Source organism: Mus musculus, chromosome 3, assembly GCF_000001635.26.
Source record: "Mus musculus strain C57BL/6J chromosome 3, GRCm38.p6 C57BL/6J".
Taxonomy (NCBI): Eukaryota; Metazoa; Chordata; class Mammalia; order Rodentia; family Muridae; genus Mus; species Mus musculus.
In genome coordinates, this window is record NC_000069.6 from 87,283,180 (window position 1) to 87,301,319 (window position 18,140).

The 18,140-nt window shown below is 40.3% G+C and overlaps 1 long non-coding RNA gene across 1 annotated transcript; it reads left to right on the plus strand.

Annotated features, from left to right (window-relative positions):
* Positions 1-7,157: 7,157 nt before the first annotated feature.
* Gm31879 lies at positions 7,158-17,728 on the plus strand. The gene is made up of 3 exons (XR_375779.2): positions 7,158-7,187; positions 12,066-12,158; positions 17,625-17,728. It is a non-coding gene; the product is annotated as a predicted gene, 31879 (long non-coding RNA).
* The last annotated feature ends 412 nt before the right edge of the window (positions 17,729-18,140 follow it).

Below are 18,140 nucleotides of genomic sequence, written 5' to 3' on the forward strand. Positions count from 1 at the left end.
TTTCATAACTTCTGTTAGTTTCACTGTGTCTCTGTTTAGTTTCTGTTTCCGCGATCTGTCCAGTGATGAAAGTGGTGTGTTGAAGTCTCCTACTATTATTGTGTGAGGTGCAATGTGTGCTTTGAGCTTTACTAAAGTTTCTTTAATGAATGTGGCTTCCCTTGCATTTGATGCATAGATATTCAGAATTGAGAGTTCCTCTTGGAGGATTTTACCTTTGATGAGTATGAAGTGTCCCTCCTTGTCTTTTTTGATAACTTTGAGTTGGAAGTCGATTTCATTAGATATTAGAATGGCTACTCCAGCTTGTTTCTTCAGACCATTTGTTTGGAAAATTGTTTTCCAGCCTTTCACTCTGAGGTAGTGTCTGTCTTTTTCCCTGAGATGGGTTTCCTGTAAGCAGCAAAATGTTGGGTCCTGTTTGTGTAACCAGTCTGTTAGTCTATGTCTTTTTATTGGGGAATTGAGTCCATTAATATTAAGAGAGATTAAGGAAAAGTAATTGTTGCTTCCTATTATTTTTGTTGTTAGAGTTTGCATTCTGTTCTTGTGGCTGTCTTCTTTTTGGTTTATTGAAAGATTACTTTCTTGCTTTTTCTAGGGCGTGGTTTCAGTCCTTGTATTGTTTTTTTTTCTGTTATTATCCTTTGAAGGGCTGGATTCATGGAAAGATAATGTGTGAATTTGGTTTTGTCGTGGAATACTTTGATTTCTCGATCTATGGTAATTGAGAGTTTGGCTGGGTATAGTAGCCTGGGCTGGCATTTGTGTTCTCTTAGTGTCTGTATAACATCTGTCCAGGATCTTCTGGCTTTCATAGTCTCTGGTGAAAAGTCTGGTGTAATTCTGATAGGCCTGCCTTTATATGTTACTTGACCTTTTTCCCTTACTGCTTTTAATATTCTATCTTTATTTAGTGCATTTGTTTATCTGACTATTATGTGTCAGGAGGAATTTCTTTTCTGGTCCAGTCTATTTGGAGTTCTGTAGGCTTCTTGTATGTTCATGGGCATCTCTTTCTTTAGGTTTGGGCAGTTTTCTTCTATTATTTTTTTGAAGATGTTTGCTGACCCTTTAAGTTGAAAAATCTTCATTCTCATCTACTCCTATTATTCGTAGGTTTGGTCTTCTCATTGTGTCCTGGATTTCCTGGATGTTTTGAGTTAGGATCTTTTTGCATTTTGTATTTTCTTTGATTGTTGTGCCGATGTTCTCTATGGAATCTTCTGCACCTGAGATTCTCTCTTCCATCTCTTGTATTCTGTTGCTGATGCTTGCATCTATGCTTCCAGATTTCTTTCCTTGGGTTTCCATCTCCAGCGTTGCCTCACTTTGGGTTTTCTTTATTATGTCTACTTCCCTTTTTAAGTCTAGTATGGTTTTGTTCATTTCCATCATCTGTTTGGATGTGTTTTCCTGTTTTTCTTTGAGGACTTCTACCTGTTTGGTTGTCTTTTCGTGTTTTTCTTTAAGGACTTGTAACTCTTTTACAGTATTCTCCTGTATTTCTTTAAGTGAGTTATTAAAGTCCTTCTTGATGTCCTCTACCATCATCATGAGATATGCTTTTAAATCTGGGTCTAGCTTTTCAGTGTGGTGTGGTGACCAGGACTGGGTGAGGTGGGAGTGCTGTGTTCTGATGATGGTGACTGGTCTTGGTTTCTCTTAGTAAGAGTCTTACGTTTGCCTTTCCCCATCTGGTAATCTCTGGATTTATTTGTTATAGTTGTCTCTGGTTAGAGCTTGTTCCTCAGGTGATTATGTTAGCCTCTATCAGCAGACCTGGGAGATTAGCTCTCTCCTGTGTTTCAGTGGTCAGAGCACTCTCTGCAGGCAAGCTCTCTTCTTGCAGGGAAGGTGCCCAGGTATCTGACGTTCGAACCTGCCTCCTGGCAGAACTTGTGTTCCACTCAGCAGAGGTCCTAAGATCACTTGGAGACTCCTCTAGGGACCTTGGGGGTGTCCGATGACTCTGCGCCCAAGGTGACCCAGTGCTGGCGCTGACCGGAAGGGGCTTGTGACCGTGGTCAGACCAGGTTTTCTGCTTCCCTAATTAATGCTGTCTCGGGTCCTGCATGCAATTGAATTGGAACAGAAGCCGTGTTCCACTCACCAAAGGTCCTAAGATCCCGTGGAAAGTCCTCTGGGGACCTTGGGGGTGTCCGGCGACTCCGCACCCAAGGTGACCAGGTGCTGCCCCCCCTTTTTTAAAGATTTATTTTATTTATTATATGTAAGTACCCTGTAGCTGTCTTCAGACACCAGAAGTTGGCATCAGGTCTTGTTACAGATGGTTGTGAGCCACCATGTGGTTGCTGGGAATTGAACTCAGGACCTCTAGAAGAGCAGTCAGTGCTCTTAACCTCTGAGCCATCTCTCCAGCCCAAAGACTCTATTCTTTTGATTTACCTCTAAAAATTTTATAACTTTTTCATATTTAAGGCCATGCTCCATTTTTTGTATAAGATGCATAGTGTGTTTGCTTGTTCGTTCTTTCTGTCCTTCTTCCTTCTTCCCTCCCCCCCATTTTCTTTCTTCCTTCCTTCCTCTTTCTTTCTTTCTTTCTTTCTTTCTTTCTTTCTTTCTTTCTTTCTTTCTTTCTTTCTTTCTTTCTTTTCCTTCCTTTCTTTCTTCCTTCCTTCCTTCCTTCCTTCCTTCCTTCCTTCCTTCCTTCCTTTCTTCCTTCCTTTTTTTCTCTCTTTTTTTCCTTGTGAGAAAGCAGTGCTATACTATACAAATTATGTAGTCAAGTTTCCCACACAGGAGTAGATGTACCCAGCATGCTGTGGACGAGCCTTGCCCTGGGAAAACCACCTCAATCATAGTATATATCCTGCCAAATAGATTTTGTGCCGCAGACCCTCTGGGCCCCTTTGTCTGTGTGGAATGGGTTTCTAGTTGCGGGTGGGCAAAGCGTCAGATGGAATGACAGACAGATGCACACAGGAGAGGTTGTGCAGAATCTGAATGTATTTTGTCAAATTGAGCATCAAACTTTTTATACAGAAGACAATAAGAAAGTTGGGTGACATACCCGCAAGGTACAAATGAGGTAGCCGGATGCTTAATGACTCTTACACAGAACAAAGGAAAGAAAACGCAAAGATCAGAAGGAACTGGGCAATAAAAATAACTGAGACAAAGTCAGCCCTATCTAAGGTCAGCTATAGTCTTAGAAGCCAGGTGTGAGGTCTTTACACTCCTAGGGCAAGGGCTTTCACACCCAAGTCTTGGTTCTAACTAGGGAGTTCCGTTCTAGCTAACCATCTCATGAATAATGCAATACTCTAAAACCACAGCCCGATCTACCTCCTAAACCAAATTCCTGTATATGGGAGCGACTTGGCTTTTATTCTAAGTGATAGTGTAATACCAGAGGCTATTCTGAATGTCACTGAATAGCAACATTCTTACTGAATTCCAAGCCCAAGGTCTTGCTCAAGGACTTTCTAGGACTGTTGGAACATTGGCGAAGGCTTTAGCTATGTCAGAATTCAATCTTAAAAGGCACTTATAATAGGATAATACTAAAAGAGAGCACGTGGATTCATGCACTAGACTAACTCGGGAATGGAAAATTAATGTATGGGTTAGAGAGAACGCCAGACTCCAGGAGTGAGTTTCTGTGAAACACTTCTGCCTCGTGAGTAGCTTCCAAGCCTCAGCTTATCAAGCTGACTCGACCAGAGTTCGTGGCAATTTTGTTTTGATTTTTTTCTGTTTTTGTTGTCTGTAGATGTTTGATTATTTTAATGCATTTGTTTAAAAGACTATGCCCAATGGTTGGACCATTTATACTTACTTATAGAGTATTAATTGAGGGCTGGATATATCGATCAACCCATTAAGGCACCCGCCTCAACACTTCACTATTTGAGATCACTAGGAGCTGCAAAGTAGGAGAGAAAAATCATCTGCATGTTGCCCTCTGACCTTCATTCAAGTGACATGGTGCATCCAACACATACCCATACAATAAACAATCAAACAAATAATCAAATTAGTGAAAAATGTTAATTGGACATCTTTGTGCTGTTCCATTTCTGGGTTCTTTGTTCTGTTCCACTACTTTGTGTTTCATCCATATTTCTGTGAGTACTGTCTTTAACTAGAACTACATTTCTACACTTAACATCAAGAATAGTGATTCCTTCTGTTTTATTCTTTTTAAAGCCTGGCTGGCTCTAGGGGCTGGAGAGATGGCTCAGTTGTTCTTCCAAAGGACTATGTTTGATTCCCAGCACCCACATGGCAGTACACAACTTTCTGTAGCTCCAGCCTCAGGTGAGAAAGCGCCATCATCTGGCCTCCCCAGGCAATGCACTCCACTGTGCAGCACAGACATACATTCAAACATATAAAATAAAAATAAATGCACCCCCCCCAACAACCTGGCTTTATTCTGGTACCTTTCCTGTTGTATGCAAAATTTAGATGATCTACTATTTTTGTAGACTAAGTTAATTTTAGGGCTTGGTTTTAGCCATAATATCGAGTATAATGTATAATAAGGCAATGAATAGTTATTGGATGACATAATGTACCTTACATGTCATAGACATGGAATAAGGAAGGGATCTAGAAAGTTTTTACCAATAAAGAAATGATAAATATTTGAGGCAAAAGGCATGTTTTAAACACTACACAATGTATGTATGCATTGAAATGTCAAAATAATATATACAATTTTCATGATTTTATGCTTTGCCAGTGCCTGGCAAATACAGAAGTGGATGCTCACAGTCATCCATTGGATGGAGTACAAGGTCCCCAATGAAGGAACCAGAGAAATACCCAAGGAGTTGAAGAGGACTGAAGCCCCATAGGAGGAACATCAATATGAACTAACCAGTACCCTCAGAGCTCCTTGGAACTATACCACCAATCAAAGAAAACACATGGTGGAACTTGTGGCTCTAGCCACATATGTAGCAGAGTCATCAATGGGAGGAGAGGCCCTTGGTCCTGTGAAGACTCTATGCCCCAGTATAGGGGAATGCCAGGACCAGGAATGGGAGTGGGTGGGTGGGGGAGCAGGGGTAGGGGATAAGGGATCTTCAGAGGGGAAACTAGGAAAGGGGATAATATTTGAAATGTAAATAAAGAAAATATCTAAAATAATAAAAAAATTTAAAAATTTAAAAAGTAACAACTCTTGCTAAATTTTGAAAGCAATTTATTAAGGAAGAATTAAAATTTTTCTTGTGTTGAGCCTCTAGTCAATAAGCATGTTATATATATTTTTTAAATTTAGATATTTGTGTTGATCTGATTATAAAATGTTTCCCATAGGCTCATGTGTTTGAATACTCAATCCTCAGCTCATAAAGCTCTTCTGGAAAGTAATGGAACCTTTAGGTGGTAGATCATTGATGGAAGAAGTGGGTCATTATGGACAGACTTTAATCTTCTGTTCTCATGTTCCTGAATGTATACAATGTGACCAACTACCTTCTACATAACTTCCCTGATGAGACATTGCTTTTTAAATAATAAGCCAGAATAACCTTTTCTTCCTATAAGTTTCTTTATGTGACATATTTGATCACAGCAATGAGAAAAGTAACTAATGCAGACAATTGGTACAGGGAGTGGGGTTATTACTGTGCTAACCCTGACTGATGGTATAGGTAGGCCTTTGGAATTGTTTTGCAGGAGAAATGTGGAAGAGTTTGTACCGTTAGCCTATAAAAAGCACTAGAATGTTTGTTAGCCATAGTCAATGCATTTATAAAGCTCCTTCATTAAATAATGACAGGTCTCAAACTAAAATAATGTTGATCCCTAAGCTAAAGCAACTCATTTTTTTTAGACCCTTACCCTCCATTTGCTTTCTAGCCTAAGTAATAGCTGATCACAGGCGTTCTGTAACTCATCACTCACTGTCCTTCCTTAGCAACTACCAACTACAAGCTGAAAAAGAAAAACTGTCAATCTCCTTCCCTCTTTCTTATTTCCACTGTAGGGTGATCCTAGCCTAGAACTGAACTGAAGCCTCTCTGTTTTTTACCCTAAGGCTCCACATCTCCAGTCTTTTCCTGAATAAAGCCTATACTGCTGTTGAATTGTGCATTCCTTTGTCTATCTTTTCACTGGATGTGAACAGGACTTAATGGGCCGTTCTAGTAGGAGTTTTAAGGATCAGTGTCTTAAGGTTTTATTGCTGTGAAGAAACATACATCATGACCATGGCAACTCACTTTTTAAAAAATGATTTATTATTTATTTTTACTTTTATGTGCATTTGGTGTTTTCCCTGCATGTATGTCTATGTGAGGATGTTGGATTTCCTAGAACTGGAGTAACAGACTGTTGTAAGCTGCTCAGTGTGAGTGCTGGGAATTGAACTACGTCCTCTGGAAGAACAGCTAGTGCTTTTAACTTCCAAGCCATCTTCCCAGCCCTAACCATGGTAACTCTTATAAAGAAAAGCATTTAATTGAGGTTGGGTTACATATAGTTCAGAGATTTAGTCCATTATCATCATGGTAGGAAGCATGGTAGCACAGAAGCAGACAGTGCTGGAGAGGTAGCTGAGAGTTCTACATCTGAATCTACAGGCAGCAACAAGAGAGAGTGAGACACTAGGCCTACCTTGAGCTTCTGAGACCTCAGAGCTCAGCCCCTAGTGACACACTTCCTCCAACAAGTCCACACCTCCAATAATTCCACTCCGTATGAGTCTATGGGGCCAGTTTTCATTCAGACCAGCATAACCAGTAAGCTTTTAAAAATTCATACAGTTGAGTTCTGGCAGTTCTTATGAGAGTTGAGAAGGGAACTAGAGGGGATAGAGATGGTTCTACTGTTAAGAGTACTTGCTGCTCATAAGAGGACACATGTGGCAGCTCACAACTGCCTGTAACTTGAGTTCCATGAGGCCCAGTGCCCTTTTGTGACCTCTGAGGGTGCAGGCATACATGTAGTACACACATATACATGTAGGCAAAATGTTTGTCACATAAAGTAACAAGAAACCCTAAAAATAAAAGAAGAGAACTGGGCTTGAGGCCATTTGTGGTAATCTGGCTGCATTCTGTTCTTGTCCTGAGAATCTAAGTAATGCTGAATTACAAAGCAATGGGCTAGTTTGTTTTGTCAGAAAGAATTTCAAGACAGCACAGCATTCCAGTTCTGTCATGGTAACGAGCTCTGTTCTTATCCAGAGTCAGAGTGAGCGAGAGCAGGTATAGCCCCAGGATGTGTTAAGGGTGGAATTTGGTGGGGAAAATATAGTAAATACGTTTTTCAGTTAATTAGCTTATAAGATCTGCTCCATAAGGAGAAACCCTGTACTATTAATTGAGACTATAGCAATTTTGGTGAGACCAAAGAGCAAGGTCCCACTCATGGCATATCCCACTTTTTTTTTGTTTGTTTTTGTTTCTGAGGACTCAATTTCTTGGGTCTTTATTAGATCTGGTATTCTTTTTTTTTTTTTTAAATATTTTTTATTACATATTTTCCTCAATTACATTTCCAATGCTATCTCAAAAGTCCCCCATACCCTCCCCCTCCCCACTTCCCTACCCACCCATTCCCATTTTTTTGGCTCTGGCGTTCCCCTGTACTGGGGCATATACAGTTTGCTTGTCCAATTTTTAAAAATGCATATTTGTTTGAAAAAGGAGTGGTCCAGAAGGGTTCCCCTACTCAAAATAACTGCCTTAGAAAATGTTTTCTCAGATCTAGTTGCCGTGTACCTAGAGACTAATATGTCTTTGGTTTAAGGGAGCAGATAAACTGTAATGTTGGGAGCAGAACTTTGCAGCCTTGGCTATGGGTACTTGTTTTGTAGGCGTAAAATATCCAAGGTGGGTGGTGGGTCATGGACGCACATATCAAGGCTCCAGAAAGCCATCGAGGCCAATCAGTAGATGCCAGAGTCATATTTTCTAAAGAGGGTCTTTGGATGCCATGGAATGAAACTGTGAAGGTGAAATCTAAGTTTCAAAAGATACCTGATCATAGGATGTCAGTCAAGGAAAACTAGACACGGTATGGAGCTGGCTCAAGAGAGAGGCTGTCTATTACCTGGGGGTTATCTAAGCCCCTTGGAACCCAGATGTTGGACATGACACTGCAGAACTTAATGTTTGGTCTGATCCTTCCATACAGTGATCTTCTGTAACAGACTTGGTTGCTCTGTGTGATAGGATGCAGGAAGTGTGTAACTCATGCTTAGATTTTACAAGGGCTCATTACGAAGAGACTGGCTTACATTCACAGGAGACTTGGATTTCACTTTCAGTGTTGTTGGCATAGGAACTTTTAAAATTAGAATGAATACATTTCGTATTGTGGAATGACCATGAACCTGTGGAGGCCAGAGGTAGATAAGCTGTTGTAACTTGAATATGAAATGTTCTCTATAATAATTATTTTTTAAAACCCTTGGTCCCCAGCTAGTCAAACTAATGCACAGTTGTAATCTTAAAATATGTACTCTTCCATGCCTCTGACTCAGAGTAATGCATGTGTATCATCAAAAGAAGAGGTTGGAAGCAATCTTATAAAATGAATATCCACCATAAATGTTGTTCATAACATTTGGGTAATGCTTGATAAACAGTGATGTTTGTAGAATGGTTTGTTATCTGGGTCAGTTGGAGTCTGTGATTTAATTCCTTGTGAAAATCTGCTAAAGGGTTCTTTAAAATACCCCATTCCTTCCCTCCATAAGATGCTTTCTGTGCAATTCAATAAAGACAGAGCAAAGCCTATTGCCAGCGACAGACATAGGTACCAATTCACAAGACAGCCACGGAGTCGGACTCACACACCAGGCAGAAAAGAGGACGGTGGATAAATGAAGATTAAACTAGAGGGTTCAAATCTGGGCTCATTCTTGTTAAATGACACCTAAGAAAAGAACTTTGATTTCCTTCCTTAATGGAACATTGACACATTGTTACTTGAATTTATTATTAATGTCCTCAAAGTGCTGGCAGCTTATTTTCTCATGTAAACTTAAAAGGAACTTGTTTAGTGCAAAAGATCATTAAAAATGTTTATGGGGATTACACGATATCTATATGTATAATGACTAAAAACTACATGAGTATATGAAAATATATAAATATTCTGTAATAATGGTGCTCTGAAAATAGGATTTACATATGTCTCGTGCTATCTTTTCATTATAATTTGAATTTTTAAATAAGTTGTATATTTTTGGCTTGGTTTGTTAAAAACTATATTATTAATTTTCTATTTGCAAATACAATTTTTACTATTATATTTTTATTACCAACTGGCATTAGACATTTAAAGACTAGATCCATATTTACAAATTATTTAACAAGATGGTTATATAATTACATGTTGAAATCCAAACAGTTGAGTTATTCCTCCTTTGTCTTCTGTCCTCTTCCTGTCTGTCTGTTGTGGCTGACTCTGTGGCTGTCTTGTGAATCTGTCCCTATGTCTGTCCCTATGAATAGAGAAAAATTACATTAACCGCCCTAACTCCTAAACTAATGCTTCATTTCACATTAAAGGTCAAAACACTGTCATAGTAATCTATGAGATCCTGCCTGCATTCTGGCTTCCTGGAGTAACTCAACATAGAGGCTTACAATCCTATTGCCACCATCTTTATTTTTCTTTAACATTGCATTGAACAATATATGACATATGTACTTGATGCATTTGCTTTTTCTCTCTTCAAAACAATGTAGTTCTAGCAAAGCCCTTCTCTTTGTTTATTGTTCTGTTATCTGTATTTCAGTGTTTGAGACCTGAAACTCTTAGTCTTGGCAGTGCCATTGTATTGCACCTAACCTAATAGATTTGCAAAGGAATCACACTTCATCCTTCATCAAGCTCCTTAAGTTGTTCAGGATCCACCTGGAAAGCTGTGGGGGTTTGAATGAGAATAGGTCCCTAGGCTCATCTCATACATTCAAATACTTGGTCCCCAGTTGGTGGAACTGTTTGGGAAGAATTAGAAGGTGTGGCCTCCATATTGTTGCTCCTCCTAGAGGGCTGCAAACCCCTTCAGCTCCTTGGGTACTTTCTCTAGCTCCTTCGTTGGGGACCCTGTGCTCAGTCCAGTGAATGGCTGTGAGCATCCACTTCTGTATTTGCCAGGAACTGGCAGAGCCTCTCAGGAGACAGCTATATCAGGTTCCTGTCAGCAAGCTCTTGTTGGCATCTGCAATAGTGTCTGGGTTTGGTGGTTGTTTATGGAATGGATCCCCAAGTGGAGCAGTTTCTGGATGGTCATTCCTTCAGTCTCTGCTCTGAACTTTGCCTCTGTAACTCCTTCCATGGGTATTTTGTTCTGCCTTCTAAGAAGGATCAAAGTGTCCACACTTTGGTCTTCCTTCTTGAGTTTCATGTGCTTTGCAAATAGTATCTTGGGTATTCTGAGCTTCTGGGGTAATATCTACTTATCAGTGAGTGCATATCATGTGTGTTCTTTTGTGATTGGGTTACCTCACTTAGGATGATATCCTCCAGATCCATCCATTTGTCTAAGAATTTCATGAATTCATTGTTTTAAATAGCTTGAGTAGTACTCCATTGTGTAAATGTACCACATTTTCTGTATCCATTCCTCTGTTTAGGGACATCTGGGTTCTTTCCAGCTCCTTGTTATTATAAATAAGGCTGCTATGAACATAGCAGAGCATGTGAGCTTATTACAAGTTGGAGCATCTTCTGGGTATATGCCCAAGAGTGGTATTGCTGGATCTTCTTGTAGAACTATGTCCAATTTTCTGAGGAACCGTCAAACTGATTTCCAGATTGGTTGTACCAGCAAGTGATTGGAGGAGTGTTCCTCTTTCTCCACATCCTTGCCAGCATCTGCTGTCACCTGGGGTTTTGCTGTTACTGGTGTGAGGTGGAATCCCAGGGTTGCGTTGATTTTCATTTCCTTGTTGATTAAGGATGTTGAACATTCTTTTTTTAGGTGCTTCTCAGCCACCCGGTATTCCTCAGTTGAAATTTATTTGTTTAGCTCTGTACCCCATTTTTTAAAATAGGGTTATTTGGTTTTCTGGAGTCTAACTTCTTGAGTTCTTTATATATATTGGATATTAGCCCCCTATTGAATTTAGGATTGGTAAAGATCTTTTCCCAATCTGTTGGTTGCCTTTTTATCTTATTGACAGTGTTCTTTGCCTTACATAAGCTTTGCAATTTTATGAGGTCCCAATTGTCGATTCTTGATCTTACAGCACAAGCCATTGGTGTTCTGTTCAGGAATTTTTCCCCTGTGCCCACATTTTCGAGGCTTTTCTCCACTTGTCTTCTCTATAAGTTTCAGTGTCTCTGGGTTTATGTGGAGTTCCTTGATCTACTTAGACTTGAGCTTTGTACAAGGAGATACTAAACCACCAATCAAAGAAAACACATGTTTCTTTGGGGACATGTGACTCTAGCCACATGGGACTCCTGGCTCTAGCTGCATATGTAGCAGAGAATGGCCTAGTAGGTCATCAATGGAAGGAGAGGCCCTTGGTCCTGTGAAGATTCTATGCCCCAGTATAGAGGAATGCCTGGGCCAGGAAGTAGGAGTGGGTGGGCTGGGGAGCAGGGGGAGGGGTGAGAGGATAGGGGATTTTTGGAAGGAAAAATAGGAAAGGGGATAACATTTGAAATGTAAATAAAGAAAATATCTAATTAAAATAAATTTAAAAAAAAAGATGTGACCTTGTTGGAGGGTTTGTCATCAGGATGAGGCTTTGAAGTTTCAGTAAGGTCATATTATTCCCAGTTAGCTCTCTCTGCCTCGTGCTTGTTGATCCAGATGTAAGCTCTCATCTACAGCTCCAGCATCATGCCTGCCTGCCTCTGGCATGCTACCTGCCATGATGGCCATGGACTCTAACACCCCAAAGCTGTAAGGCTTTCTCTTATAAGTTGTCTTGGTCATAGTGTTTTGTCCCAGCAGTAGAAAGTAACTGAGGAAGAGGTGCTTCTGTGCCCAGAAAGATGAGACCACCATAGGAAAGAATTACCCAGCAAAGACAGAGTCACATGTACAGAGTGCCCAGTCTAAATTCACAGATGTCAGAGGATTCTGCTGAAATCATTTCCTTTTCTGTCTCCCACAGGAAGCAAACGTCTGGAAACAGGACCTGTTTAAAACATTGTTTCTGAACAAAGCTGGTGAGGCTTCTCAGAAGGGGAGAAAGCCAGTTCTAATCGTGAGAGATTTCCATCCATTCTACTTACTTCCTCCTTACTGGAAAAGAAATCGGTCATGATGAACTTAGAGAAGCAGTGACTCATTTCCTTTTAGACTGTCTTCCATATATATGTATGCATATATATATATACATACATATGTATGTATAATGTATATATATATGTGTATATGTATATATGTGTATATGTGTATATATGTATATATGTATATTTATCTAGAACAGGACTGAGTCCCTGGGTGGATAAGATTTCTAAGGATGAGCTTCCTCAAAAAATACCCAGGTATTTATCATTGCTTTCTCTTTGAGAAAATACTGTGTGAATGTTGGGTCCCACATTCAGTCTCTGTGTTTATAAACTCATAATTTAAAAGTGTTAAGTCACCTGTATGTTTGAAATTTAACCTCAAATTGAATTGTTCAAAATTTACTATGCAAAGTTATTAGCAAAAGAATGCTCGGCTGGGCAGTGATGGCACATGCCTTTAATCTCAGCACTTGGGAGGCAGAGGCAGGTGGATTTCTGAGTTTGAGGCCAGCCTGGTCTACAGAGTGAGTTCCAGGACAGCCAGGGCTACACAGAGAAACCCTGTCTCGAAAAAAAAATGTTCATTTTTGAAGAATTAATTGTGTTGAAAATATTGAAATTATTAATGTTAAGGAAATGGTTAGATTACTATATATTCACAAAATGAGATGTCATATTATAGTTACATATAAAGTAAATTTAAATATATAGTATTTGTATTACTTAATTTTGTGATGGGACCTGGGCATCTGGAATTAGTTCGTTGGTATTGCTTCTCGGTGTGGATTTTTGCTCTAACCCTTGACAACTTCTGGATCCTTGCTTGCTCTGACCCAACTTGTTAAGTTGAGGATCAGCAGAGTTATACTTAGTATTCAGTCATAGGGCCACTCTGTGTTGGTTTGTGAATGGAGTGTCAGAGGTGGTCTCAGCTCAGGTAGACATAGGTGCAACTCTTGAGTCATAGAGTTAAGCCTCTCTCTGTGAACCTTCAGAATTTTGTAGTTGGCCCACTGTGTTCTGCTAGTGGCCCTTGGGTAGCAGAGACAGCTTTGGGTTGCACTCCATGCAGTGCTGGTGCTATGAGAGGAGAGGATGGGGTAACTGGTAGGCAAGGGGCAGAGAAAACAGGTCTGAGTGACCCACGTGGCATTTTAATTGGTCTTCACCTGGTGCCGGAACCAGAAGAGGTGTCTGATAGGCAGGCAGGTGGGGGGATGGGTGTGGGCAACTTACTTAGAATTCTAGTTGGGCCTCATGAGGTGCTTTGCCAGGCGGTGGTGAATGGGGTGGATAGGCAGGCAGGTAGGGAAGCTGTCTAGGTGACCTATATTATACCTGCAGTCTAGTCTAGGTGACCCATATATAAATAGTGAAGTACAAAGTGGCATTGTCATAAGATCTATTACAAAAATGTCTCAAATTTTTCTATTTAATACCAATGTCAACTTGTGAAAATTAACCCAGAGATAGCAAAGTTATCTCAGGAAGAAAACCAATTTCTTTTTAAAGGAAAGAGCATACTCTCTGGTCAGGTTAAGAAATGCTCTTCTTCCATCCTCACTGTCACGATACCTAGGTGGTAATGGAAGGATGAAGAATGAAATTTCTTCTAATATAGAGTGTAAAGAGCCTGGGAAATGTTTTCAACTATAACAAGGCTCCTTTCTCAGTGCTAGATAATTACTCTCAGCTGGAGCTGCTTTGTCTGTGGCTGTCCCTCAGAGTCCTCTAACAACACTACAGCATCTCACCTGCTCCTCACAGGGATAATGATCATCAGATCATTTGCAGAGTGAATGATTCATCAAAACCACCCAAAAGCCAAATAGAAGGAGTTAATGGAAGGTGCTTAGCGTTGGCTCTGAGTTCTGGCACCTAAATAAATAATAAGACACAGGGAAACACTCTCATCATAAGTGGGTAAGTGAAAAATCAGACAATAGACCTGCATTAGCATATCCCAAACCTCAGAACAAGTAATTATTAAGAATATTAATCTATATTTTAGACTTAGCAACTCAGTTTTCATAGCATCAGGGCTGAACACACACTACTGAACTAACTAGTTATTTAGATGCACAAAAATCTCATTTATAAACTCAGAGTCAAGATTTTTAAAAATATTACAATTTTATTCACTATATATGTTTCTTAAGGTTCAAAACACTTGGTAACTATAGACAATACTCTTTTATTATTACTATGACAATTGAAAAATAAAAGTCATTCATTCATTCATTTAGTCACTCAAACATTTATTTATTGCTTACCTATGTTTTGCTGAATCCAATGATAGAGGTTGATTCTTGAATGACATACAAAACACAAGTAATCCTTATTCCTAGAGTTACATGTAATATAGTGTAAGGTAAGAAAATAGCTACTGGGTGGGTTAAATTGGGAGACAGAGGGAGGTGGATCTCCAAGTTTAAGGCCAGTCTGATCTACAGAGTGTGTTCCAGAGCAGCCAAGACAGGGGAACCCTGTCTCAAAGAACAGAAACAAATAAACAAAAAGAAGACAGATATTGTCTTAGGGTTTTTATTGCTGTGAAGGTCCATCACGACCAAAGCAAAAGGCAACTCTTACAAAGGAAACATTTAATTGGACCTGGTTTATAGTTTCAAAGGTTCAGTCCATTATCATCATGGTGGGAAGCATGGCAGCATGCAAGGCAGACATGGTGCTAGAGACGGAGCTGAGAGTTCTACCATCTTGACCTGTAGGCAGGAAGGAGGAGACTGTATGACTGCTAAGCTAGGCCTAGAATATTCTCAGCCTCTAAGACTTACTGTTGAATAATCTCACCTCTTTCTAGTTCTTTCGGAACTCTGGCTGGCTGATTCAACTCAGCTGTTCTTGCTCAAACTCTTCTCTGGGCTAACTAATTCAGTCTGGCTTCCCCTGGCTTCTCCTGAATTGCTCTGCCTGGCCTCATACTAACTTTGGCAATCTGTTCTAATCTTCTGGCTCCTTCTCAGGCTCTGGCTTGTTCTGTGTTTGCCCATTTCTATCTGGTTCTCGCTCTGCAACTGTCTCTGTATAACTGTCCCATTAAAACTGTCCCTCTCTCTGCACTGCTCTCTCAAGTCACCCTCTTTCCTCTCTGCTCTCATGAGAGTAGGGCATATCCATAAAACAAATCTTTCTCTGATTCATCACTTTGTCTGCCGCTCAATTAGAAATCATTTTCAAACATGGCTGCTTCCTTCTACAAACTAATTTTACCTTTGTTGTTTGAGGTTAAAGGTGTATACCAAGGGCGTGTCTGTATTCCAGCCAGAGGGATTAGAAGTATATGCTAAGGTGGAGCCACACCAGGACTAGAAACAGGTTTTCCCAGGAAACAACACAATCTTGGGGGTCACAGTGTGATCAAATATTTTGCAAGACTCTAGGGGTTTATAGCTATTCAAACCACCACAGCTATTAAGAATTATAATTGATATATGCCACAAAGAAAAATTATAAAATGTGATGGACAGAGGTCAAGACATCTATATTTGGTTTTGATAAGTTATGATTCTTGTGAGTGGCAGAAATTCAAATTTAGGTTTAAAAAAGAAAATGCCAGAGGGAATATAATAGTACAATAGTCTGTGTTTTCTAAAACTCAGCCTGGAATAGGAGGTAAATTGTTGACAATTTGGGGGGAAAGCATAAGCCCAACAAAGGTAAGGGAGAAGGAAGTTAGGAAAGCGCACAGGTAGGAGGGACTGTGACATGGGGCACTGTCATGCTGTTCTTGAGCACATCAAGCCTGAGGGAAAACAAGGTCATAAAATAGATGACTTAAGAAGACTTCTCTTGGGAGGTTGTGTGGTGCTGTTCCTCAGGAGGAATGGAGAGTCTGTGATTCTCTGTGTCCTGAGTAGTGAGTGACGCTACCCAGAGGTTCTCAACTTGTAGGCTGTGACCTTGAACGACCCATTCGTGGGTCACTTAAGACCATCAGAAAACACAGATACCATGATTCATAACAGTAGCAAAGTTACAGTTGCTAGTTAAGAAGTAACAATGAAAATAATTTTGTGGTTGGGGTCACCACAACATGAAGATCTGTATTAAAGGGTCACAGCATCAGGGAGGTTGAGATCTACTGCCCTAGAAAGTTTAAAGTGCCCATAAGTGGAGTAAAGAACTTGATATGCAAACTGTGGTAGAGCTAGACTTCCCTTAAAGAGAGCTTCTCAACCATGCATGGATGGCACACACCTCTAATCCCAGCACTCGAGAGGCAGAGGCTTGCAGACAGATCTCTGAGTTCAAGACCAGCCTGGTTTATAGAGTGAGTTCCAGAACAGCAAGGGCCAAAGAGAAAAACCCTACCTTGAAAAGCAAAAAACAGAGATAGAAATAGATGATAGATAGGTAGATAGATAGATAGATAGATAGATAGATAGATAGATAGATAAATAGATAGATAGATGATAGATCATAGATAATAGATAGATGATACATGATAGATGGATGGTAGATAGATTATAGATAGATGACAGACAGACAGACAGGCAGGCAGGCACAGGCAGACAGACAGACAGACAGATGAATGGATGCTAGAGCATTTCAATTCCTGCTGCACTGTGACACACTGACCGGGATGACAATGATGATGGCAGAGGCTGCTGAAATCCATGTCACTTATTTCCCGCTATTGTGGCCTCCCCCGTGTCCTCAGATGTCTGCACTTGGCACTTGTTTGCTCTAAAAATATTGCTTGATATGAGGAAGTTCGAGGCCTGCGGGAGAAGACAGGCACTCCATGGTGCCTTTGCATGGGGACTAGGACTGGCTTCTGATTGCAGTGGCTACTGAGATACCTGTATGCCTGGCTTGCTTTTTATTCTGAAACAGGGAATCAATTCCCTGAGGCTGAAGAAGGCTGGCAGAGAAGTCATCTAAAGGTGTGAGGCCATAACTGCTCATCACAATGTATGAAGACAGGGAAGTTTGCAGAATGCAGTTCTTGGAGACATAGGGAAATTAATTTGCTTTTCTCTCCTGGCTTTTGTTTGTTTTGTTTTTAGATATCCTATTTACTCATGGCCCATTCAACTAATTGACACAAACGTCTCTGCATTCAGTGAGCTTCTGTAGATGACTGGGGCAAGGGCTTCCCATCAATGGTCAAAGGGAGAAACCTGAGCATCATCAACAGTATAAGTTTGTTAACTTAAACCTGCAGTATTGCCGCTGATGTATTGCTAAATTCTCCACTCCCTGATGAGAGAGGAGTTTTAAAGATTTATTGGAACAAATCTGTAAATGATTCTTGTGTGTGGATCCCCACCCAGATGTTTGTTTTGTGTCTTCCTCTATGCTGCTTTCTGACTTTTGCTGTGCATTGAGATCAATATTTATGCTTCATACAGCTCAGCTCACCATGCACTGCTGGAAACATCTCTGTATACTACAATATTTATTTTCTTCTCCAGGGGATCTTTCTGAAATCTAATCATTGGAGCTAAAGTGATGGCTTCGAGGTTAAAAGTGAGTACTGCTCTTGCAGAGGACCTGAGTTTGGTTGCCAGCACCCACATGAGTCAGGGGACTCATAACTACCTCTTACTCCAGTTCCAAGGGATCTGACACCTTTTCTGGACTTCATAGTCACCAAGCATGCACATACTACACAGAATTAAGTAAAGTGAAAACATTAATACACATTTAAAAAAGAAAAGGAAAAAAAAAGGACAGAACAGGGCATGGTGGCCCACACATTCAATCCCAGCACTCAAAACAGGAGGCAGATGAATCTCTTGTGAGTTCAAGGTCAGCCTGCTCTACATGGTGAGCTTCAGGCCAGCCAGGGAAACATAGTGAGACCCTGTCAAAAAACAAACAAACAAAACAAAACAAAAACCTCAAAACCAAACCAAACCAAAAAACAAAACAAAACAAAAAAAACCCCACAGAGTCCCAGCTGGTTGATTTTACTGTCCATGAATGCT